Source organism: Lepidochelys kempii, chromosome 1 (assembly GCF_965140285.1).
Source record: "Lepidochelys kempii isolate rLepKem1 chromosome 1, rLepKem1.hap1, whole genome shotgun sequence".
NCBI lineage: Eukaryota > Metazoa > Chordata > Testudines > Cheloniidae > Lepidochelys > Lepidochelys kempii.
Genome location: NC_136380.1, coordinates 268387423 through 268412037, shown reverse-complemented (window position 1 = coordinate 268412037; position 24615 = coordinate 268387423). Strand labels below are relative to the sequence as shown.

The 24615-nt window shown below is 41.7% G+C and overlaps 1 long non-coding RNA gene across 4 annotated transcripts in view; it reads left to right on the top strand.

Moving 5' to 3' along the window:
- The window catches only part of LOC140904999 (uncharacterized), a 238895-nt gene that overhangs the window by 114361 nt on the left and 99919 nt on the right, over positions 1-24615 (top strand). For 3 of the 4 annotated variants that reach the window (XR_012156702.2, XR_012156699.2, XR_012156700.2), the window contains 2 exons: positions 6939-7113; positions 7736-7884. The exons of the other annotated variant lie outside the window; for it this stretch is intronic. This is a non-coding gene — a long non-coding RNA (uncharacterized LOC140904999). The remainder of the gene's footprint in view (positions 1-6938; positions 7114-7735; positions 7885-24615) is intronic. 4 annotated transcript variants of the gene reach the window in all.

The window sequence follows — 24615 nt, the reverse complement described above, 5'->3', positions numbered from 1 at the left end:
TAAACTCAAATGAGGAAAATATTCTTCCTGCACCTGCAAAAGAGGCTACTGCTATCACAAACCGGTTTAGCACATCAGTAACCTCAGGTTCCATTTGCTTAGCCAGTGACGTCCACCAGTTCAGTGGTGTGATTTTTTTTAAGCAGTACATGTTTGCTGTCAAGTTTTAATGTTTTTTATATATAATTTAAATGATTTTACTAGATTATAATAAGCTTAGCCCTTAACATAGGTTGTCAATTATAAATTGACTTTAAATGTTTATTTAAAAAAAATAAATTTGTATTTAATTTAAATTTTAAAAGTTCAGTTTCAATAAAAATCCAATCTCCATTTATTTGTTTAAAATCATTGATTTTTATCTTCCCAAGAGCAATATTACTTCACCTGTACAGCACATTGACAACTGAATGGTTGGGGGAGTAAAAACAAAGCAGAAGAGCGGGGAAGGGATAATAACCTACAGAGGAAAGTATCAACCATGAACATTCTGTATGTGAGACTAAAACAATGAATAGAGTGTGGCTAGCAAGCTTACAAATAAATTCCTTCAGCGATTAACAAAGAAATCATGACTTGAAAACAGTTTTGAATAGTAAAATTTGTCTGCTAATGGTTAGGTAAGTATATCAGTGGCTTATATTGTGTTTTGCAAGTATCAGGAAAATTTCCTGACACATTAAATCAGTTAGTCTTTTAGTGGTGGTTTAGGCTTTGAGTAAAGAACCATTATTATTGTTCTGCCTTTTATAGGATACCTTCTGTTCCTAATTTTACATCAGAATTAAATGTTGTGGGGTAAATGTTAACTTCAGAAGGTGAGTTTGGTCACATTCCTCTGAGACGGTACTAGTAGTGCTTTATTTGTTGTGTGGAAGCACTGCACTTGCATCAAACATTAAATCATGATTAATGATAAAAGAATACATTTACTTAAATATAATACATCTTCAGATGCTGAAAATCATTTTAGAATGGCCTGTCTTTTTCTATATCTTACATGTGAAAGCAATGTTTGGGGGAAAATGAAAATAATATTTCATCCAAATGATTTTAAAGCTCTTAAAGATTTACAGGCTGTTACCATGGTGTTGTACATGACAGCAAACGAGCAGAGTTTGGCAATGCGGACAAAACACAATGCCTCTAACTTTTTTTTTCCTGCAGGACCAGTAAGACTCCAAAGGCTTGTGTTGACTGGTAATAAGATTTAATTCAGGGGTGAGAGGGGTGGAGGGTGGGGAGAATATCCATATTCATTGCTTAATTAAATAAAATTCTTCTAGAGGATTCTGGGAATTCTCAACAGTTCCTTCAAAAGCTTCTCTTTGATAGTGGTAAACAAATTACCTTACGAATAACTTCCTAATCAAGGAAAAGTAGAGCTGTTCTCTACTTGATCTCTCCCTTTGGGTGGTCCCAGTCAGAGAGCAGCAGTTTTCTTCCTGATGATTTAGTTTCTGAAAAGCTATATAGTATTATGCTGACAGCTGTAGACCTTTTTTTTTTTTTTTTTTGTTAGGGATAACAAACATTCTGTGCTGAAGACAGCATCAAGCCCAGCTTGCAGTATGCCCAATTAGAGAAGCTAAAATCTCATTTGTTTCACCATGGGAGCCTCTGAAAACACACCGTTTTGGCCTCATTACAGTATTTTTAACTTTATAAAAACAATTTCATTATGGAAATTAAAGAAGCTCATTTGGTCTTAGCAGTTGCACTGAAGTTAATAAATTCCACAAGAATTTCAACAACTTCAGCATGTAGGTTTTTTTCATCTTCACTTAATTACAGCAAAAAGTTTCTTTAAAAATATTTTTGGTGTACAGTTATCTGCAAAGAAAACTGTAATTTTGCTGAACTAGCTATTTATTGTTTAAAATGCAGGAAAAACAATTCTAAATTTCTCTTTCTGAGAATAAAGAAAACTTATGAAAATAGTTTTGTAGGTGCCCCTCTCCCTTCCCCTCCCTGCTAATCTGTAGACATCCAAGTGTTGACCACAGTTGCCAGCTTTCACGTGGTAAATAAGCACCTCAACTTTCAGAATAAACCAAAAATCAAGCTAATGCCATTTCAAAACAAGGCCAAAACAAGCCAATCCCTAAGAACTCCAACACTCTGTGACTAGATCCCCCCCCAACATGCAGTCTGGGACTGTGGTTGGCCTGCTGTGTACCCGTGACTCTCTCCCCGTCCCACTCCTGCTTGCCAGGAGCCAATCAAAAAAAAAAAAAAGAAGCAACAAGCTACAAACTAGCCAACAAGCAACTCACAAGCCAATTAAGCCAAAAACAAGCCCAATTTCTATGGTTTTTTTTGTGGGTTTGGCGTGTCTGGTGTTGACTAGCATTTGCTATACCTAGCTCCAACCTAAAGGCCTTTTAAATCCTCAGCTTTTGCCTTTGTGTGTCAGGCTTTTCTGTTTTCATTATGTTCCTTATTACTGTTCTTTACTTAGGAACTTTGATGGTTCAAAGCTAATTAAACAAAATGTATAAAACCTTTATGGTAAGATTACATGTATAGATAAACCATGGTTCAAACTTATTCTGGAAAAGTTCATTAAGAAGAATTTAAGAATGGACACTGGCAAGTCTTAAAAGATGTTTACTGCACGATGATTATACTTGCTTGAAATAGGGACAAGTGAGAGGACAAAATTAGAAACTCTTTTTGAACATTCCCTCAAATTTGGCAGTACTAGGACAGAATAAAGATTATTTCTATGATATGGGAGTGAGTATAGGTTGTCCCATTGGCCTCATTTACTTTCACATAATGAATTCCTTGTAGCAAGAAAAATGAAATACTATATTAAATGGTTATCAGTATGGCTAGCCAGAATTGTTTATTGCTGAGAAAATAGAGAGGGCAAACAGGTTGACTGTCTTGTCAACCTACATCAGAAGTAGCTGCAAATAAACTACACAGTGAATTATCAAAATTTAAAGGAATGCAGGACTACTTCTACTAAATATACTATAGAAATAAGCCAGCTTGTCATAGTGTAGGAGGCATGGGAGGCGCCTTGTTAAGACAACTTTATTTTTCATGTACGTTTTGTTTTTATGTACTACACTGTCATATTGAGTCTTATCAATGAAAATGGGAAAGTTAAATCCATGGCTCTGGTTCTCTTTCTACTTTACAGTTATAGAATCATAGAAAATATAGGGCTGGAATGAACCTCAAGAAGTTATCAAGTCAACAAGTCCCTTGTTCTGAGGCAGGACCAAGTAAATCTAGACCATCCCTGAGGGATATTTTGTACAATCTATTCTTAATAGTCTCCAGTGATGGGGATTCAACAACTTCCCTTGGAAGCTATCAGAGTCTGGGGTGCAATCCAGACTAGAGAGGGCTTGTGTCACTACCTGCCATGCAACCTTGATTGCATCACAATGCTTTGCTGCTAGAGCTCCCAACCTGGGCCCCTCATAAACAGCCAAATAGCATGCAGGTCACACCCTGAGCGTCTGTGTATAGCTTCAGCCTGCTAACAACATTTCAGTCAACGTTCAGGCTTCCTCGAGCCTTAGGGCTTGTTTACACTGAAAAAATACCCCCCTGGGGCGCAGCAAGTTACAGCACTGTAAAACACTCCTCATTGAGGTTGTTTTATTTGAGCGCTGGGAGAGCTCTCTACCAGCGCTGTGCCGTGACCGCACAAGGCACGTTAAAGGCACACACAAGGCACGCACAAGGCTGCCAGTGTAGACTAGCCCTATGTTATCACTTGCAGAATGACCCCAAACACTCCCTCAGTCCTGGATTTTCCCCGGTCAAGTTGGTTCTGCACTGTGCAGCCCTCTCCTGGGCAGTTCTGATATTAGAGGTCTGTTGCCCCTATGAGGGGTCAATGTGGAAAAGTTTGTTACTTTAATTGGAGTTACCAAACACTTCAATTTAAACACAATGCTGGATTAGTTTTGATTAAAGAATCAAAAAAGTTTAATTACAAAGAGATTTTAAGTGAGTACAAGTCTAAGGCATTAAAATTAGAAATGGTTATGAGAATAAAGAGACAGCACTTTCTAGTAACTAGATCTTAACAAACTTGATTTGATTCAAGGTGAAATCCTTACTACATGGTCCCAGCAACACAGCTGACCAAATTCTCAAATCAGGATCTGCCCCCAAGTCCAAAGGGTTGGTTCCTTTGAGTTCTTACATGAAAAAAAAAGAGAGAGAGAGAGAGGTGGACCGGGTGAGATGTTCTTGCCCTTTATTTTTATGGTCCAGTCCCCCATTGCCTTTGAAGTGGATTCTTCTGAGTATTACCCTTCGCAGCAAAGTTTATTCAAATAGTGAAGGCAGTGGAGTCTGGGGGTGAAGGTGCCGCCATGCTCTTTCTCCCCTGTGTATGCTGAAATGAAGATTTGCCTTGTCTCCCTCTTGCTATCTCAAGGACCTTGTTTAGTACTTATATGTAAATTGAGGTGAACATCCATTCCTTTGTTTAAGATAGACCTGCTTAACCACCCCTGCCCATTCGGGGCTATATGGGTTTGAACATGTGCTGCCATCATATAGAGGGAATTCATAACTTTACATATAATGTTGCTACATACATTTCACCGTGTTTATATTGACCAATGAGCTTTTTGAATGGTACCTCACAAGGCATATTTTGTACAGATTTTTACAGTGGTGTGTAGAGTGAGAATATAGCGGTACATTTGGTCACAGAAGACCTATTCCAAGATTTTTTTTTTAAATGTAGCATAGTAAGATTGTCTAATTATTTATCTGTGATGTAAAATATATATGACCTGTTTATACACAGAGCTGGTCCAAATAGTGTGGGTCAAAACATGCAGCTGCTAGGGGGCTAGTGTGAAAGCTCACTGCATGTGCTTCAGTGTTGCATGATGTGGCATACAAGCTGCATCTTGTGGATTGAGAGCTCTGTGATCCAAGTAATTTGAGTAAAGGTGACTTGTCTCCATCATAACTGTTTGCCTGGGAAGTTTTTCTTCCTCGCCCCAACCTCTAATGGTAAACCTCCATTTGTTATTTCCTTAGCTCCCTCTAAAATCTCTCTTTGGACATATTATCTGTATTCCTCCCCACCCAAAAAACAGTGGTAATAAAATGTACCAGTTGGTATAGATGGGAGTCTGGAATAGGACATAGTGGGTTTTAGACAATGCAACCTTGTGTTTACTTGTAGTCATGTGGAAATGTGTCCATTAGGACTAAAACCACCAACCACTTTCACATAGGCCTGGAAAGAGCCATCAGATTGTAATGGCTTTGGGTCTTTACTGACCTAGGGTGCATTAAAATCACCCTACAGATACTGGTGAAAAAGGTTCTTTATCCCATCATGCATTTCTGGAGCATTTCAGTCTCCCTGAAACACCCTTAAAGAAGCAATAAATAAAAAGAGGTTAATGTCATGGAGTTTAAGGCCAGAAGGGACCACCAGATCATCTAGTCTGACCTTCTGTATGTCACAGGCCACTAACACTAGCTAGTACCTGCACACTAAACCCAATAATCAAAACTAGACCAAAGTATCCATGCATCTGATGAAGTGGGTTCTAGCCCATGAAAGCTTATGCCCAAATAAATTTGTTAGTCTCTAAGGTGCCACAAGGACTCCTTGTTTTTGTTGATATGGACCAACACGGCTACGACTCTGAAACCAAAGTATTACAGTCCACAGGAAATTACATGCGAGTCCCAGGCAGAGAATAGGGAGGGACCAAAGTAATTATGTAATTAAAACATAGTGCTAGAAACCTACCCATTCTGAATTTTACCATCTGTCTTCACATATTTCTTCAGTGTTCTTTTCCCTTGGAATATGTCCCAGTTGCTTTTTCTGTGATAGAATGATCCTGTTTACCTAATAGCCTTTAAACTCAAGTATACAAAGCTATTTTATTTATAATACCATGTTGAAATCAAATCTTTTTCTTAAATGACTTCGTGGGGTGGCAGTAGGAGAGAGGTAATCAGCAGTAATGGGGCTCAGGCAATTCTGATCCCCCGATGCCAGGACCTCTTCCTTGCTGCCAGAGCTGGCACTGCTGGTGCTCCTTCACTTCCTCTCCTACCATCTTAAATAAGAGCTGGAAGGAGAAATAAGTACCAGTAAGACCAAGGCACATTTTGATTCCATCACCGCACCAGCCTTCTTTTTTCCATAGCTGGAGTTGCCACATCCAAGGTCCCCCAAGGTCCTTGCTCACTTAGGCTTTGTTTACACTGGTACAGTGGATTGTGTTAGAAAAGGTGTAAACAAAGACCAGCTAATTTTGTTTTTAAACACAACTAAGTTTGTCTGTGCCGGTGCTAAGTACAGATTTACATATTAATTAAATATGATAATTAATGTTTCTATCAACTCAGTTTTCCAGGCCTATGCACAGAGAAGTTGCACTAAATTAAGGTAAATTCACTTTTTTTTAACTGATTTACTTAAGAGTGCTAAAGGCTGTGTGGACACATTTATTTCAGTTTATATCAGATCTATTTCACTTTAGCTGAATACAGTTATCGCACCGTAAATGAAATGGGTGCAGCTTTTGCATATAGTCAAGCCCAAAGCCCAAGGTAGCAGGAAGCCTTGGATGACAGTTGTGCCTCCAGTGTCCTCTCCTTTTGTTTCTGGTTCTTCAGAAATCTGACATGATAGTTGCTCCCTCCCACTTTTCAGATAAATGGGAAGAAAGAAATAATGCTTCAAAGGAGGGCTCACTGGCAGGGGGAGAGATATAGAAGAAAAAGTCTGGTATGCACAGGGAATTCTGTAAAGAATTTCTGCTCCATTACAGATATGTAGTCTGACTGTCAGCTCACAATAGTCTTCAGTGAGAGCCCAGCACATCAGGGCAAGTGAATGGATGCTGGCCATCCAGGCCATTCAAGGTTTAGTATTATTAATGGTATTATTTCTTTCAACAATCTTTTTTTTAATAATTTAGACAAGCAGTTGGAAAAAGCTGAGACCAATGAAGCGATGATCTGGAATTAAGTAACAGATGATGGCAGCGTTACTGAAATGTTGAAGGTTTAGATAGACAGCAGCCTCCTTGAACCTGGAGAAAGAGGGCACACAGAGTTCTTGGACCCAGACCCAACCAAGACCATAAGAAATAGGTAATAGTAGTTTCATTTTTAACAGTTTGTAGAAGAAGGGGGAAAAGGCTAGCAAGAGAGAGGCAGAAAACTTTACCACATGGATCATGATGCCAGACAGATCACCATTTATGGAGAAATCTGAGCAAAGACATGGCCAAAGAAGAGAATGAATTCCTGTTGAGCCTCACCAATGAAACAGACTCCTATCAAGTATTTGGGGACCTGCCAGACTCATTCTTGTTCATGATGCCAACAGAGTCGTCGTGTGTGTAGCAAAATGCCAGGGTTTCATTCTGTGTAAATTACCCCTAGATAATGTATCTTCTCCACCTTTCTGAAGAAGCACTTCAGAAGCCACTTAAAGTATAAAACTGAAATAGTAAAACTCTGGATAATTTATGGATTAGACAAATGTGATGATCTATCCTTCAACTGTACTCAAACCAATTTATCATATACACTACCAAAACACAGTTTATTTGCTTTTTTATAAATCAAGTAAATCCTGTTTTATTACAGAGAAGGGAGGTGGAGACAGGAGTTTAATTTGAAATGGAGTTTGCTGCAGCATGCAGATATGATGCTCCAAGGTGCTAAGATGTTTTTACGTTTTTGTTGAAATTTTTTTTTGTCACGATAGATTAGCAGCATCCTACAAGAGGAGTGTCTGGTCTGAAGAAGAACAGGCAAGCAGAGGCTAAGAAGAGTAAGGTGTACCAGCCAGGAGCCTTCACATAAGCTGAAAATCTTCTCTCTTAATATTGGGGAAATCAACAGTTCTGTCAAAAGGTTGTTCTATGATCCTCTCATTCTTAAGAAGACAGGGCTGTGTAGAAGAGCCACATTTCACATAACCTAGATCTTTTTAAAATTTTTGATATTTGCTAAGAGAAGCTATGAGTCTGAAAGTAGTTTCAATGGTTCTCTCTTTTTGGGGAGGCAGGGTGGGTTTGTTTGTTTTAGCATTGTTTGAGCTATGATAAAGATGATCTTCCATAAGTTTGTTATTTGAAAGGTAGCCACAGGAGATGTAAGGTAGTAACTCGCTAGTCTTAGAGAAATAGTTTGTGTAACTATAAACAACCATGTTGGATGCTACCACGTTCTCAGATAAAATGCTTAGAATTTTCCCAGACGAATCATTGTAAGAAGCCTGTTGCAGGGGTGGGATACTTCCATTTCTCTTTATTTGTTCTTAGATCTCTTTTATGAGCTGAACTTTGTGTGTGCTGAAGGATGCCGTCAAGAAGCAAATCGCCAGGACCACCTCCAACCAAGATGTTGCCACCTACCTGAGCAGCTCACTGGAAGGTGAATTTGGAAGAGACGGGGGAGACTTTGCTTCATTCTGGACTTGTGCCCACAATGCTACATGACGACTGGCAAACTGTATCGGCTGCCACTGGACATGGTGCAAAGAACGACAGGAGCTGGGAGTCCTGGTGCCACAGGTGAAGAATACAGATCACATTATCATCACTCCGAGAGCTAGAACTATGCTGGCGAGGACCCTGAAGGATGCCATCTGCTGCCAATACGTGGAAAACCTGAAATGGAAGCCGGACCAGGGCAAGGTGTTCAAGGTGACGTGCAAGCGGGACGCCAACAACCGCTTCCTCTCCGGGGGCAGCTTCGCCTGATTTGCTGACTGGAGGTTCATCCACAGGGTGGCTCAACTGCGTTCCTCTGAACGGAGTCATCCGCCACAGGAATCAGGACAAGCGATGCAGGAAGTGCGGCTACACCAACGAGATGCTACCCCACGTCCTGTGTAGCTGCAAGCCCCATTCGAGAGATTGGCAGCTGCGACACAACGCCATCCAAGATTGCCTGGCCAGAGCCATCCTTCCACCCCTGGGGAAGGTTGCCATAAACTCCGCCATCCCTGGAACTGACAGCCAACTGCGACCAGACATCGTCATCACCAATGAGGACTGGAAGATCATCATCATGGTGGACGGTCACAGTGCCGTTCGAGAACAGGACCCCGGATTTCCACCATGCCCAAGCTCGAAAGGTAGAGAAATATGCCCCTCTAGCCGAAACCTGGAGAGCTAAGGGTTACAGGTCCAGACACACGCACTGATCGTCGGAGCCTCAGGCTCATGGGACCCCAGTAATGAGCAAGTGCTGAGAGAATGCGGAATCGGTCAATGCTATGCTTGGCTGATGAGGCAACTCATGGTGTCAGATGCCATCAGGTGGTCAAGGGACACCTACATAGAACACATCACTGGACATCGGGACTCATCATCATCACTTCCCATTTTTTTTACTTGATCCTCAAAATCATCAAGCTGATACCGTAAGCTTGTGACCAGCTCTTCCAAGGAACTCAGCAAATTAACAACAATGACAAGATCCAGACCTGCCTTTTAAAGCTTTACACTAGTTTTGTCAAACCTCTCTGGTATGACATTCCATAAGATACTCATAAATGCAGTTTCCCGTTGGCACATTTTGTACAATGTTTGTGCTTCCATTTGACTGTCACCATTTTACTCGGCATTGTCCATTGTTTCTTTCAAATAATGTCACAACTCCTCAATTATCAAAAACAATTTAGCCAGATTTTGTTCAATGTTAACAGCAATATCATCCTCTTTATTACTATTATTCTCTCTGCCTTCTGTACAGACAAATGGTAGGAAATATGCGTCATCTCTTTATCATTACTTTTGTCTTATATTTCAGGAACAGTTGCCTTTTCTTCTTCCCTCTCCTGAGGGAACAAGTTCATATCCATATCTTTACTTTGATTATCACTTTCTGAGAAAGACAGTCCAGGATCTTTGGAAGTTGATTCTGAAACAGTACTAGCAGAGAAATAGTAAGTTTTGGTAACTTGCTTATAGTATTCTGTCTTCCTAATTTTGTTTTCATTTATATTGTTGTTGGGATTCCCTCTGAAACCTTTTCCACTCAGCTTATCCAGAACAACTCATACATTTCTGATTGGTCTGTTAATTTTTGTAAGCAATCCATGTACAGATCATGAACAATCCACAAGCTGCAAAGTAGGTGAGTAAGCAGAGCTGCAGCTGCAAGCTTATCACACTTTACTCTTCTTACTATTTCTTTATCTACTAACTACATGTCATTTACAAGACTGATTTTTGAGTTTATTATTTGTCCATTGTTAACCTCTGTTTTCTTACTTCTGTTTTCTTTCATTGTTCATGCAAGGTCTGCAGCTGCTCCACTTGAAAATTGTCTACCAGACGTCTTGTTTAAGTGGAGTTAAAACAATACTAAAGAAGTGCTGTGCAGTGCTTTCATTAATAGCCAGCAACTGGTGATTACTGCTGCCAATTCGCACCCCCCATTTCCAGCAACCGAAAGTCTGAAAAAAATTAATTAAACTTTAACTGTGAAAGCTTAAGAAACTGAAAAATCAGTGTCAGCAGGGGACATAAATTATTCTTTTGTTCTTCTCAGCATTAGTATGAAAACAATCAAAATGTCCCTTGTGTATAGTGTATATTTTAAGGATTGGAGACTTCCCTCCCCACTGAGGAAAACAGGGACCTGACACCCACATGCATGAACACACACGTGCATACACCCCACACACAAAAAATGTCATTACTTTTTACCCAGGTTGGGCAATATTCAGTCCAGGACCAGTGACAGATAAGATTCATGATCCGTCAAGGTTTGAAATGGAAGGTTTATACTGTTGGAAAGGGAGCATCCCCATCTTCCTGATGGCATACCCAGTACTTGCTTCTAGTTCTTGAAAGTCCTGAGATATCTGATATTTTTAAGTGCTAGAAAATCTTTTTATATACATTTTTTGAGGTTTTAAAAATATATTAGTATTAATTCTCCTAAGCAATAGACAGCTGTAGTGATGGTACCAAGGCACTTGGCATTTATAAGTGGGCAGGTACACAAATATTATTAATATAATTACTTTAACAATCAAAATACTTCTACAATCCTTTTTCTTTGAAATATATGGCATGTGAAGATACTTGATAGTATGGAGCAGTATTCTGACAAAGATTTACTGGAAACTTATTTGGGATGATCTGCATAACTCACTTGTGGCTTCTCCACTTGTGAGTAGCTAGCAGTGTCAAAATCATGCTAATAAAACCGTTATATGACAACATTATTTATACATTAATTGTTTTGTCTCGCTCTTACAGGGGTGTGTGTGTATATGAATCCCATCCATAAACTACTGTATTTAGCTAAAATATTTTATTGATAAAATATTTTAGCTAAGTACAGTAGTTTATGGATGGGATTTTCAAAAGTGCTTAAGTGAGTTAGGTACCCAACTCACTTATACACTTGTGAAAATCCCATTTTAGATCAAATGTGGTGGGTTATTTCTAGGGCTGTCAATTAACCGCAGTTAACTCACACGATTAACTAAAAAAAAATTAATCACGATTAAAAAATGAATAATTATAGAATAGCAACTGAAGTTTATTAAATATTTTTGAATGGTTTTTCTACATTTTCAGTATTGATTTCAATTACAACACAGAATACAAAGTGTACAGTGCCACTTTATATTATTATTTTAAATACAAATATATGCACTGTAAAATGATAAAAAAAGAAAGTGTTTTTCAGTTCACCTCATACAAGTACTGAAGTGCAATCTCTTTATCGTGAAAGTGTAACTTACAAATGCAGACTTTTTTGTTACATAACTGTACTCAAAAACGAAACAGTGTAAATCTTCAGAGCCAACAAGTCCACTCAGTCCTACTTCTTGTTCAGCCAATCGCTAAGACAAACAAGTTGGTTTACATTGACAGGAGATAATGCTGTCTGCTGCTTATTTATAATTTCACCTGAAAGTGAGAACAAGCGTTCGCATGGCACTGTTGTAGCCAGTGTTGCAAAGTATTTACATGCTAGATATACTAAATGTTTGTATGCCCCTTCATGCTTCAGCCACCATTTCAGAGGACATGCTTCCATGCTGATGATGCGCATTAAAAAATAATGTGTCAATTAAATTTGTGACTGTACTCCTTTGGGGGAGAGAATTGTGTGTTTCCTGCTCTGTTTTACCTGCATTCAGGATATATTTCATGTTATAGCAGTCTCCGGTAATGACCCAATGCATGTTCATTTTAAGAACACTTTCACAGCAGATTTGACAAAACGCAGAGAAGGTACTGATGTGAGATTTCTAAAAATAGGTACAGCACTCAACTGAACGTTTAAGAATCTGAAATGCCGTCCAAAATCTGAGAGGGACCAGGTGAGGAGCATGCTTTCAGATGTCTTAAAAGAGCAATACTCTGATGCGGAAACTACAGAACCCAAACCACCAAAAAAGAAAACCAACCTTCTGCTGGTGGCATCTGACTCAGATGATGAAAATGAACATGCATCAGTCCACACTGCTTTGGATCATTATCAAGCAGAACCCATCATCAGCATGGAAGCATGTCCTCTGGAATGGTGATTGAAGCATGAAGGGGTATATGAATCTTTAGCGCATCTGGCATGTAAATATCTTGCAATGCCAGCTACAACAGTGCCATACGAACGCCTGTTCTCACTTTCAGGTGACATTGTAAACAAGAAGCAGGGAGCATTATCTCCTGCAAATTGTAACCAGCCTTGTTTGTCTGCGTGATTGGTTGACCAAGAAGTAGGACTTGTAGGCTCTAAAGTTTTACATTGTCTTGTTTTTGAATGGTATTTTTTGGACCTAATTCTACATTTGCAAGTTCACCTTTCATGATAAAGAGTTGCACTACAGTACTCGTATGAAGTGAATTGAAAAATATATTTTTTTACAGTGCAAATATTTGTAATAAAAATAAATATGAAGTGAGCACTGTACACTTTGTATTCTGTGTTGTAATTGAAATTAATATATTTGGAAATATAGTAAACATCCAAAATATTTAAAATAAATAGTATTCTCTTGTTTTTTTAATCGTGCGACAGCCCTAGCTGTTTCCCTTTTTTTATGTATATATGTGGTATAGGCCTGATCTCATCTACACTGGCACAAATCATCTACTGGTATACATGTAACATAACTCCTTTGAAAAGTCAGTGGAATTATAATGGATGACACTGGTGTAACTGAAATCAGAGTTTGGCCTAACATCTTGATAGCAATACAAAATAATGGGTACACTTATCAAAAGTGTGTCCCCTGGGCAGAAACCAAACTTAGAGATAGCCCACCATATCCCAGAATACACATCAGAAAGTCCACCAAATGATACAAGAGATCAAGGCGATAATTCCAGGTAACATGTGTGGGTGTAGTCTATAAATGATTATATATAATTCCATTTGCAAATGTGTGATCTATGGCTGCAGCCCTGTAGTTTTGAGCAGTTTATCCTGGCGCTTTCTCTAAACTGCTCTCCTCCCTTCTGGCATCTTACTGTTTGCTTAAAAATGGATTTCTCTATCGTGAGTATCTGGAACTACAAGCATCACAATATAGACTCCCTCTTGATAATTCCTCTGGACATTCAGTCTCTTCAGTGTTGGCAATCATCCCATTATGTCTCCAAGGTCACTCCAGTACCGCTGTTCACATCATGACCAACACCGCTTCAGGCACCTGCATGCTTGGTACCAACGGTACCGCCTCCATCTGCAGTGCTGCTTCCTGCCTCATTCTGGGCGATAGATAATTCAGACCGCATACTTGCTCCTTCTGGTCTCGCTCCATCCTTATCACTGGGATGGAGGTCCTTGGCCTGGCACCTACTGGCCACCGATGCCCTATCAGTGGCCTCGGTGGACTCAGTGGGAAGCTCCTCGATCACAGAAGTTCCACTCCTAGTCTCGTTCAAAGGCAAAATCGCTGGCCAAGTCTGCGGTGCTGACCGTAGGTCCATGGGAGGTCCAGGTACCAGTGATCCCTCTCTATGCAGAACCTCCAGAGTACTCCCTCCCAGGTATATCATCCTTGTAACAAGATCCAGCTTTGCCTCAGTTAAAGGCCTTATCCTCATCTCCAGATAACGTAGTGCTGCCTGGCTCATTCTTCCCTTCAGTACCAGAGGATTTTAAGGTGTACCAAGACCTTTTGCACCACACAGCCGCTTCCCTGGGCATCCAAGCAGAGTATTTGCAAAAGAACACCCATAGATTGGTGACCCTCTACAGCCATCTTTCCCTGGGAGAGTCACTCTCCCGATGAATGATGCACTCCTCGAACTGGCTAAGGCACTCTGGAGCACCCCAGCCTCAGTACCGTTGGTGGCTAAGTGCATGGAGAAGTGCTGTTTCGGTCCCCTGCAGAAGTTTTAGGGGTTTTATTCCTGTCTGCCCCCAAATTCCATAGTCATGACTCTGGTGAATCATAGAGTCCAATAGGGCAGATCCAAGTCCACCCCCAGGACAGAGATTCCAAACAATTGGACCTTATGGACAAAAAGACATACATGTCCTCATCCTTATAAATGCAAATTGCTAACCAGCTGGCCCTGCTGTCCAGATATGCGTTTCTTAACTGGACAGCTATGTCCATGTTCACAGACTGGCTGCCCACGACCTCACAGGAGGAGTTTCAGGCATTTGTTATGGAAGGCTTGCTTGGTGGCTAAGATGTTCTTGCATTCTGCACTCAATATCTTGGACATCTTGGGCCAGGGTGATGGCATCTTCAGTCACCATGAGGAGGGCTTCCTGGCTGCAGAATTTGGGTATTGTGTCCAGTGTCCAGCAAGCCATCGAGAACTTGCCTTTTGATGACCAACCTCTGTTTTCAGAGAAAACCGATGATATGCTTATGACAGAATGTACCCTTGTGTCTACACCCTACACACTGTTGTAATGATCTTTGTAGAAAGTATGCCTTGTAACGTATTCTGAAAACTCAACTTGCTTGTCAGTATTGTCCTGACAATGCTGCCACACATATTTTATATGTGAAGTTATAAGATTCCACTGTATGTTGAACTTAACACATGTTCCAAACTGAAGTTGGCAAACAGTTCTGTGTCAAATAAAGGAATGTGTGCTTAGTAAGACTGCTGAGAGCACATAGCAAAAAACTTCACTTTGAATTTAACATAGTTTAAATTAGGCACCAGTTGCATTTAATCTTTATTTTTCGTAGAACTATTTCTGAATTCTATCTATGTCTTAGATTTTAAGTGAGTACAAATAATATCTCTTTGTAGTTAATAAACTTGTTTTGTTTTATCTAATCCAGTGTGTTTAAGTCAAGGGTTTGGGAAAGTCCACGCAGGGTAACAAGATATGTGCATATCATTTCTATTAATAAAATTATGGACTTTATATAAGCTTGTGTTGTCCAGGAGAGGGCTAGGCAGTATAGGGCATACATTTCTGGGGTGAAATCTAGGAGTAGGGATGTGTTGAGGTCACCCTGAAATATAACCAAGGCTGGTAAGAGCCAAGGTGTGGCTGGCTAGCTGCAGCACACACAGAGGCATAGCTGGGAGTGACTTGCCATGCTGGAGGCTGTTTGTGGGCAGTCCAGACTAGAGGCTATGGCAGCAAAACAGGGTAAAGTGCACTCCAGGTTATAGGACAAGAGTGACATAGCTACGTATGAGTCTGGGTTGTACCCTGGGTATGTCACAATGCTAGCTTGTGGTCCCTGGGGATGGACACACTGGCAGCACAGAAGTGCCACTATGGCACGCAGCAGCAGTAATATCTCCTGCAATACACATTTGCTCAGCCTTTCCCTCTTCCAAAGCAATGGGACTATCTCAGAAAGAGGAATAGATTCCACAGGAGAAAGGAGTCAGGTTTGGGGGTCAGCCAGTCCATGCGCCCCTGCACTCTCTAATGCCCATTTTGACTCCTTGGTCCAGAGCACTGTTCCAGTTGTTGCTTCTCCATCCTCATCACCCCACCCTCTGGGGACAGGCTGGCCTGCTTTCACAATGCTTGGGGCTCAATCAAGTCCAACAACTGGATCCTAGACACTGCCAGATGGGGTTATGCCATCCAGTTCTTCTCCACACCTCCTCCCCATCCTTCCTCCCTGTCCCTCTTCAGGTACCCCTCTCATAAGATACTGCTCCTTGAGCAGGTCAGCTCTCCGTTGGCTTTGGGAGCAGTGGAGGAGGTTCTGCTGAAACACCAGGATGACGGCTGCTCCTCCCGGTAATTCCTGATACCCAAATCCAAGGGAAGGGTGAGACCCATCCTCAACAGGCCTCAACAAATATCAGGTATACGAGGTTCCAAATGGTCACTCTATCGACTATTCTCCCTGCATTGTCTCAGAATGACTGGTTTGCCACTCTGGACTTTCAGGATGCCTATTTTCATGTGGCAATTTTATCTAGCTGTAGAAAGTTCCTTCACTTAGTCATGGGAGAATGGCACTTTCAGTACACGGTCCTCCCATTCAACCTGTTTTCCACTCCTGAGCTTTCACCAAATGGATGGTTGTGGTTATGACATATCTCAGAAAAAAGGGAATCCAAATCTTCCCGTACATCACCAACCGGTACTGATGGGCACATCCAGAGAGGAAGTTCTCACTCACATCAGCACTACATTGTGCTTCCTCAGTGGTCTTGGTTTCATCCTAAATGGTGGAAAGTCAACCTTGACTCCCACTCAAAAAATCGAGTTCATTGAGGCCTGTTAGATTCCATGACATTGAGAGCATTCCTACTGACCAACTGTTTTCAGACAATTTGATGTCTTTGCCTCAATCTGTAACCTCAGTCTTTCGTGACAGTTTGAATGTCTCTGAGACTGTTGGACCACATGTCCACTGGCACCCAGGTGGTCCAGTTTGAACATTTGTGCCCCGACCAGACCTACACTGTCCCGGGCTGTACCATCTTTGATAATCTGTATTTGGTCCAGGATCTCTTGGAGCTCGGGTGTAGGGATGGTCTGTCATTCGCCCTTCTGTCCCTGGATCAGGAGAAGGGGTTCAACAGGGTGGACCACAGATAACTCCTAGGCACTCTGCGAGCGTTCGGCTTCGGACCTCACATTGTGGGTTTTCTCCAGGTGCTATATGTGGAGTGTCTGGTCAGACTCAACTGGACCCTGACTGAGCCGGTCAGCTTTGGGCGGGGAGTATGGCAGGGGTGCCCCTTCTCGGGCCAGCTGTGCACTCTGGTAATTGAGCCCTTTGTCTGTCTCCTCCACCGGAGGCTGATGGGGTTGGTGCTGTGGGAACCAGAGCTGCGGCTGGTCCTGTTGGCATACACCGCCAACGTGCTCCTCGTGGTCCAGGACTCAAGCTACTTGGTGCGGGTGGAGGCTTGCCAGGCCGTCTACTTGGCGGCCTCCTCTGCCCGGGTCAGCTGGGTCAAGAGCTCTGGCCTGTGGTCGGGGACAGGTGGCAGGCGAGCTCCCTCCAACCCATGCTTCAGGCCATCCAGTGGAGTGCAGGTCCGCTGCTCTATCTTGGCGTTACTCTATCTAGTCTCTGCCGGAGAACTGGCAAGGTTTAGAGGACAGGGTGGTAGAGTGGCTCTAGAGATGGGCAGGACTTTTCCAGTGCTTCTCCCTCCAAGGGAGGGCACTGGTGCTCAATCAGCAAGTCTGGTCCATGCTCTGGCACCGGCTCAGCACCCTGGTCCCGATTTCCTGACCAACATCCGGAAGTCGGTTATGGAGTTCTTCTGGCTAGGACTGCACTGGATCTCTGCAGGGGTCCTCCACCTGCCCCTGGAGGAGGGAGGACAGGGCCTGAAGTGCCTGTGCTCTCAGGTCCACATCTTCCGCCTTCAGGACCTCCAGAGGCTCCTTTATGGTGCAGGTAGTCTGGCGTGGAGCGTACTGGTGCACGCCTTCCTGCACTGCTTCTGAGGGCTCCGATGTGACTAGCAGCTCCTTTATCTCCATCCGAGGGCTCTTCTGCGAGACCTCTCTGGGCTGCTGGTCTTCTACCAGGACCTTCTCCAGACCTGGAAACTGGTTTTGGCCACCAGGTCCGTGGTGGCCACCGAGGGGGTGGATCTCCTTGTGGAGTCCCTACTACACAACCCTCAGCTCTGTGTGCAGGTGGCGGAGTCCCCCTCGGTGTGCCAGAGGTTGGTCCTGGCAGAAGTTACCAGTGTCGGAGACCTCCTGGACTATGACGGGGGAGATTGGCTGGATCCCCTGACGCTCGCTCAGTGCATGGGGCTTTCCAGACCTTGTACTCCTCGGTGCATACAGGAGGTGAAGGCTGCTTTACCGCCCACTGTGGGTCTTCCTTGACTGGGTCCTGTGAGAGGGCATGCCCCACCCACCCTCCACCCCAGGCCTTCTGGACCTTTTCATCGGGCCCTGCCCCGTGGACCTGTCACGCCATCCTACCCCTTTACCGCAAGCCGGCTGCACGATTTGCAGCTGGTTTGGTTCTGGACCGTGCCAAGAAAACACCAGTACACGCTCATGCTCCACACTCTTCACGTCCTTACCCGTCACGAAGTGGCGGGACATCTTGACACCTCTGGAGGGTGAGGAGCCCCGGTGGGCCAGCCTATATTCCACCTTGGTCCCGAGGCCCACCGGGGATGTCAACTGGCAGATCCTTCACAGAGCCGTGAGCACAGGCATGTACTTGACGCAGTTCGCTCCCCTCCCAGACACCTGCCCCTTTTGCGGTGTGAGGGAGACCTGGCGCATGTGTACCTGGAATGCGCCAGGTTGCAGCCCCTATTCTGGCTCCTCTTGGATATACTGTTCCGTTTTTGGTTGCACTTTTCCCCTCACCTGTTCATCTACGCACTCCCCATCTGTGGCCCCACAAAGTCGCGGGGCCTCCTTGTCAGCCTCCTCCTGGCCCTGGCCAAAATGGCCATCTACAAATCCAGGGAGAGGAGGTTGGCTGATGGGGTTTCCTGCGACTGTGGGGCCTATTTCCACTCCTCAGTCTGATGACACAGCCAAGCAGAGTTCCTCTGGGCGGCATCTGCTGGCTCCCTTGATGCCTTCGAGGAACAGTGGGCGCTGTTTGGGGTTCTCTGCTCAGTGTCCCCATCAGATTTCCTTCGTTTAGCCCTGTGACCTCACTCCCATTCCTGTTATCTCATTAGTTGTCCCCAGCACTTATTTGGAATCCCGGACCTGTCGATCCTCCCCTTCGGCTGGGGGAGGTCCTTCAGTAGTGGGTGGGCTCTGCGCACCCACTTTCTGGATCCCAACAGGACCAGACTCCTATACCCCACTGGTCTGGGTCTGTCACACATGGCATTTTCCCATGTTTGATTTCTGTTGAAAAGCCTCAAAAAGCAGAACAAATATTCTAGTAAAGTTGTCTAGCTAGTGTAATGAGTAGCCCTAGAGAGGCTTGTGCTCTGCAAATTTGTCCATATGTCCACAGGCACATTAATATTTAGTGATGTTTGCAGAATTATTACTTAATGATGAACTTATATATATCAGGGAAAACATTATGAACAGAGAGGAGCTGGGAAAATGACTCCAGTAGTTTTATGAACAGCCCCAAACAAACTTCCTTCACAGTGGGAATGGGCATCCAAAGCCTTTAGTTCATCTAGGGAAGTGTGAACTCTGTTTTTCTTTTGGAAAAACAATTTTCTGGACAGGCTGTGCTTTTTGGGGCTCTGAGTTCTTGAAGATACATGGTACTTGGATGAAGTTGGGTGGCTCTTGTAAAACCATAGTATTTCTTGTTCAAACAAGCTTCAGGTTAGCTGCTTTCTACATGCTTTTTGCACACACGACTGATGTGATTGTCACGGGCATTACCCCAACAGGTTGTGGCTTTGTACACTTTGGAAGCCTCTATTACTGGATTAGAGCCACAAACAGTGTCTCCTACTATACTGTTCCTCTTTCTGCTCATTTTTTTCTTCAGTGTCAAAATGGAGACAGTCATAGCAGAGCTAGCATAAATGTCTGCCTTTGACTACAACTTAAATACCGCGCCCTGGTACAAAAATGACAGGCGGTCAAGCAAGCTTATATAAGTGAGAGAAATTAAATGTTATCAAAAAATACAAATGAACATCTTCCTCTAAGCCTCCCCATGTGACTATTCATATATAGATCTTTTAGACTGTCACTTCTTTGGGGCACGGTCTATTTTCATATTTCTCTTTTGTATAATCCCAAGCAAGTTTGAAGCATATAACATTAAATAATAGAGATCGGATCTGAAAATTGTACTCTTTTTAAAGTTTTGGCACTGGTTTTCATTTGTTGAATTTTCAATTCACCTTAGATTTTTTCAGTTCTAAGAACGACCTATTTAAATTTAAGAAGGTGTTAGTGATTATGCAAGTTACATAACCTTCACTTGCATTTCTTTTGCTTTCTTTTGTATGACATTAGCAATTTTCATATGCAATTATCAAATGTGTAATTTTAAATTCTAGCGAATTACAGAACAATGTCATTTGGAAAAAGCATAGAACTCTCACAACATAGCGTTCTTTTTAGTTTTTGCTTGAATAGAAAATGTACTGTAATCTAAACCTGAAAATATTTGGACATGTTGTTTTTTGGGCTGAGCGAAGTGAGGTTTTATACTCAAATCAGCAGCATTTCTCCATCTGTAACATGATAACTTTTCAATGTTGCATTCAATCAAGTCCAAAATTTCAGGTATGTTCTGGGCATCAATGGGCAGAACTCTATGGATTTTGGTGAAAATTAGAAAAACAAACCAGGGAAATGTGGGAGGGGGGACACAGAGCCCTTTGCATCAGGTTAGCAAAGCTAGCAGTTTAAACCACTCCTGAAACTGTCTACAGTTCAAAGAGCCAGTTGATGGCAGCCATTTATACCTTCCAGCATAAAAGTACCTCCCCATTTCAGCTGTGCCTATCCTCTCAATACAGTTTAACATGTTGACCCCCTAAACGACTCATCTCTCAAAGTGGGTGTGGGGAATGGGGACACAAAGATTCTCTGGTGTAGGGGGAAGAGGGGAAGAGGGGGCACACAGAACTACTGGTGATGGTGAGAATGGAGGACCCTGGTATGGGGGGAAAGGGGAGAATGGAAAGCACACAGCTCCTGGCATGGGAGGGGAGCATGGGGGACGATGACTTTGGGGAGAGGGACATGCAGGACACAGATCCCTGGCATGAGGGAGGGTATAGGGAGTCCCTGAAATAGAGAGGGATGGGAGGGGGTGGCACACAGAATGCTTGTCAGGGGGAATGGAGGAGCAACTAAGTGTGCAACCCTCTAGTTTATTTTCGGTTTAAACTGAGTGAAATTTATAGTGTATAAATATAAAAGCTGATTTGGGGAAGGTAAGTGGCATACTGGAATACTTCTAAAGACTGGGGTTCAAACCTGACTTAGCCAGTAACAAAAGCTAAGTAATTTCTTGATTCTCAGGATTTTCATGTAGGAACTTCTAAGGTTATTGAAGTCATTGATTACAGTAATAGGTCACTCTTCAATAATGAAAATCTGAAAATCAGTCAGATTGCTCTTTGGGATGAAAGTATACATTCCTTCTGAGACAGAGCTCATACATTGGCAGGCCCTAGGGCCATATGGATCACCTATTGAGCTATTAACCTGTTGAGCTATTAACATTTATTTTTTGTAAATGTCTGGGAAAATAGACCCTATTGACTGGAAGATTGGTATCCAATCAGAGCCTTGATTAGCTTGGTGTTTCTCTACTCATTCTCTTAGGAGCTACTGCCACTGGTCATGCCCAGAATACTTTGGAGCTCCGACTCTGTTTGACACATTACAGATAGATCACCAAAATGGGATAGATCTTTTTCATTTTCTCTCTCTGTAGCCTCCTGTCTTCCACAGGTACCACTACTCTGCAGAGCTCCTGAGCTCAGCAGGTTGCCCTGCTCCTTCTGCCTCTTGATACATCAGAACTTTGGATTCCCACAAATTCCCCAGCTCCCTGTGCCTTGCCTGTGGAGTTCAGGAGCGATCTCAAGGGCTTTGGTTTTTCCTTGCTCTTCAGAGACTTCATAAAGGACCTGTCAGGCCATGCAGATTTTATAAAATATATATTGCTATGCCAGATAAGTCTTAGAAAATATTTCAGTTTTATGCTGTCCTAGATACATTAACTGGATGGAAAGTTTCAAGTGTTAGTCAACGAATTTTTCACTGAGAGGGACCCAAAACTGCGTGACACTTCAGTAAAATGTTTTAAAGTATCATTTTTAAGCATCAGTAACTTTCAAAATGCTTTGAACAAATGAGGCTATTCCAAAACATTTGTAGAGTAACTTGAAATAATCAAAAATATTTTTCTTGTGTGAAATTAAGGGGAGTGATTCTAGAGCTTTCTTTGGAACCCTGGTTAGAAACATAACTTATGTAGCAGCTGCTGGATGGCTGTGTTCAGGGTCATTTTAAACTATCTATAACTCATAAGCAGTCTGAACAGTTTTCTTTTTACTTTACAGAAAAAAACAGTTGGGTGCCATTCTAAAATGAATCCATTACTAGAATCACATAATTACTAGGTAAATCACAAACACCTGCACAGTAAAGAAGGAAGGCCTGATGTTTTAACTCAAAAACATTGACCATCTATGACTGAGCTCAGGGAAATTCTTTCAGAGTTAAGTGTAGAAAGTTCTATCTGAAGTGCAGCCAACAGTGAGCAAACTGTTATATTATAACCACTGCTCTCTACTTCAAATCTCTCTTTGTGCCCCATCTCAAGAAATCAGCCTACTAATGATGGCTAGGTAAAATTTAAGTACGGTGATATGAGTGGTGCAGCTCCCCTTCTTCTAAATGTAGTAGGAGAGCTCCCACTCTTCTCCCTCTTCCGATCTTGTGGGAGCTCCTCTCCTTGTTAGCTGGAGAGGGTGAGGACTTTGAATCTATCTGAAGAGTTTTGTGGCCTCCAACCCTTTCTATGAGTAGGTGAATCAGTAACATAACCAATCAGATGAAAAGATGTCTTAGCCCAGGAATTCCATGTCCCCCTCTTCTAAAGAACAATGATCCTCTGCTAGCTGCCCAACCCCTTCAAAGGAAAAGATGCAGAAATACATGCCCTAAAATCTTGTAAAATTCAGGAAAATGCATAGAATATTTCAAAATGTTACAGGGCAAAAATTCCCTATTTTTGCCTATTTTTACATCAATACAGATTCTCCATCTTGGGCAGGTCTAAATGGTGCACTTATGGAAACGAGGGTGAGTATAACACAAACATACATCTGTGTGCGTGCGCACACACACGCGCTTATTTTATTGTGGCTTATGCTTAAGGACATTAATTCCATTCAGATATATTTTTTGAATACATAGGTACTCAGATTTTATGGTTACGGGCATTAAAAAAAGGTAAACTTTTTTTGAAAAAAATGTAACAGAAATTAACAATTTCATTTTCTTTTAATATTTTTAGGGACTTTTCTGGATTTTGAATGAATAAACAAAAATAGTTTTTGGTGGATTTCAAAAAACAAACATTTTCAAAGTTTTATTTTCTAAGAATTTTTCACAAAACTTTTCATTTTCAAAAAAAAGTCCACACTTCATTGAAAAAATATTTCCACAAAAAGTATTGACTAGCTTTAATACTGATACTTTGTCACCACATAAAGTGAACACCTGTTATGGCAGCCAACAAAACTGGTGAGCTTCCCTATCCTAATTTGATCTTCTTTGAACACTAGTTTAGGGACAAAATAAGGGATGGTTGTCATTAACTTAACCTATTTTATAATATTTAAAAAGGCAAACATATATCAAAAACTGTCTGTTTCATTATATCTCTTTCTCCACGCTCTTCTTATTTCACTTAGACTATAAGGTTTGGGGCAGGGACTGCATCTTTCTATGTGTTTTAAGAACACATAGCAAGTGGGGCCCTAATTCTGTGTGAGGTCTCTGTGCTACTATATTATAAGCCGTATATAATGTAATTAGATAAATAGTTAATGACTTCAATTTAAATACAACACATTTTCTTCAAATGTAGCTAATGCACAAGTTTAAAGAGAGCTAACTATTGGAGCAGTTTTAAAGGGTAACTTACGTTTATTAAGCATGAAGGACACAGAGAAACATAAGATGCTAATTTCAATTTGTAATTTTTAATATACTGTAGCCCAAAAATGTAAGTTTTTTTTCTGATTTAGCTAATAATAATGGATTCTTCTTCGACTTCAGAGTAAACTTAGCAAATCTTAGGTCATACTAACTTTACTAGCCAAAGTTTTTGGGGATGTGGATGTGAGCTAAAATAAACTGTATAATATACCTCAGTTTTAACCTTAAATAGACAACCTTAAATGCCACTTGTCCATAATACAACTTGCTGAAGCTGCTAATGGCCGGAAATAATTACAAATAAAGACTGATAACCTGTTAACTTCAATATCCAGTTTCAAACAACTTTAAAAAATGTCAATGCAACAGGCTGAAGATGAGAGCGAATTAGTGACTTGAAGGATTATAATAAGAAGCTAGAGAGCAAGACTCTGGACTACTTAAGAATACAAAATATCAAGGAGATAAATTCAAGAGCCTTGAACAAGTCAATGAGAAATAATGTAGGGATTATAGGCCTCTACATGAATCCATGAAAGGCAAAGAGGAGTTGGAATTTGTAAAGGACCTAGATATTTTTCAATCTTTCTGTATCCTACCTAGGGTATT